Genomic DNA, 1709 nt, shown 5'->3' on the forward strand with positions numbered 1-1709 from the left:
AGGGAAGAAAGAGTCTGTTGGGGGCAGTTCAGTGTGTGTCTGTGGGGGGTGGGCAGTAGCACAGAGTGGGCGGAGTCACTGTTAGGACACCATCAGGCAGTCTGTGGGGGGCAGTTCAGTGTGTGTCTGTGGGGGGTGGGCAGTAGCACAGAGTGGGCGGAGTCACTGTTAGAACGTCATCAGGCAAGGTGCTCCAAGCATACTCTGCATCCTATTATTCTATTCTTTTCTTTCATTCCCCGAGCTGCCCACAGACTTGATCTTCCTCAGTGGACGCTGCCTCTTGCCCACCACAGGTCCCACCAGGACACCTGTTAGGACGGCCCTCTTTCAGGTCACTGTTGTCCTTGTAATCCATTCCGTACAGTGATCAGATGCTAGTATGTTTCATAGTGAATTAAAAGTCTTCAAAGCAGATTAATTCATGAGAGCAACACGTGATTTCTTTTTTCTCTCTCCTAACTCAATTTCGATGACAACTCTTTGTGTCTCACTTCACTTCAAACCTTCACCAGCAATACGGACTTTGCAGCTACCTATCCAATTATCAGGGGATTCACTCAGTAAGGCTGCCACCTGGCCCGGGCACTCTTACAGGTGTCTTAACTTCTCTGTCATTCCATGAACAGGGAACGTTGGTGATGTCCCCACAACACTGGACCAAACGGCTTTTTGTCCATTGTGGCCAGCATTACCACCACCAGCACCAACAACAACAACAACACAGTCCCCGGGGCCAGCAAGTGGACTCTGAGACTTAGCAACCCTGTAGGACAGAGCAGAGCTGCCGCCGCCTCCCAAGGCTATAACCCTCACAGCACACACATTCTGTAGTGAAGTGACTGCTGGGTTAGAACCCCCAACTCTCAGTTAACAGCCAGATGTAGAACCACGTGCTGCCAGCTTCCCTAACAATGCAACGGCCACAACTAAACCTTAGCGAGACCGAGAGACTCTAATACTTCCGAACCATTGCCCAACCCTCGATCCTAATGCTAGCGACAAGAAAGATTTTAAAGGGACAACATAATAATTTACACATACAATAAAATTTTAAAGAAAGCAGAACTGAAAAATTTAGGGAGATGTTATATAAAGTTCTTAGAATTTAGATGAGTGACGCATTATCCATTCTAGACTGAGAGCACACAAAACTATGGAAAAGACAATACACGTTTTACCGTAAATACTCTGGTAGCTGTCCTCCAGGGACAGTGCTTAAGTACTCAGCTGCTAAGTGAAAGGTTGGAAGTTCAAACCCAGCAGCAGCTCCATGGGAAAAAGTGTGCATTCCAATACATAGCGACCCTCTAAGAGACAGGAGACCCACTCCATAGGGTTTGCAAGACTGTAAACATTTACAGAAGCAGACTGCCTCATATTTCTCCCACTGAGCAGCTGGTGGTTGGGTTCAAACCACTGACCTTTCAATTAACAGCTGAGCTAACTGACGTTGTGGAGTTCACTGTAACTCACAGCGCCCCCATGTGACCCAGGAGAACTGCCCCAGAGGGTTTCCTAGGCTGTCATTATTGTGTCACTATATACTCGTATATACTCTTATAGATCATCCACTCACAGCGCCCCCGGGTGTAACAGAGGAGAACTGCCCCACAGGGTTTCCTAGGCTGTCATCTATTGTGTCACTATATACTCATATATACTCTTATAGATCATCCACTCACAGCGCCCCCTGGTGTAACAGAGTA

At 47.6% G+C, this 1709-nt stretch overlaps 1 protein-coding gene across 1 annotated transcript in view; it reads left to right on the forward strand.

The window, feature by feature from the left end:
- Positions 1–1709, forward strand: part of NBEA (neurobeachin) — an 822532-nt gene that overhangs the window by 725410 nt on the left and 95413 nt on the right. The gene's annotated exons all lie outside the window — the stretch shown is intronic.

This window comes from Chrysochloris asiatica, unplaced genomic scaffold (genome assembly GCF_000296735.1).
Source record: "Chrysochloris asiatica unplaced genomic scaffold, ChrAsi1.0 scaffold00272, whole genome shotgun sequence".
Lineage (NCBI taxonomy): Eukaryota > Metazoa > Chordata > Mammalia > Afrosoricida > Chrysochloridae > Chrysochloris > Chrysochloris asiatica.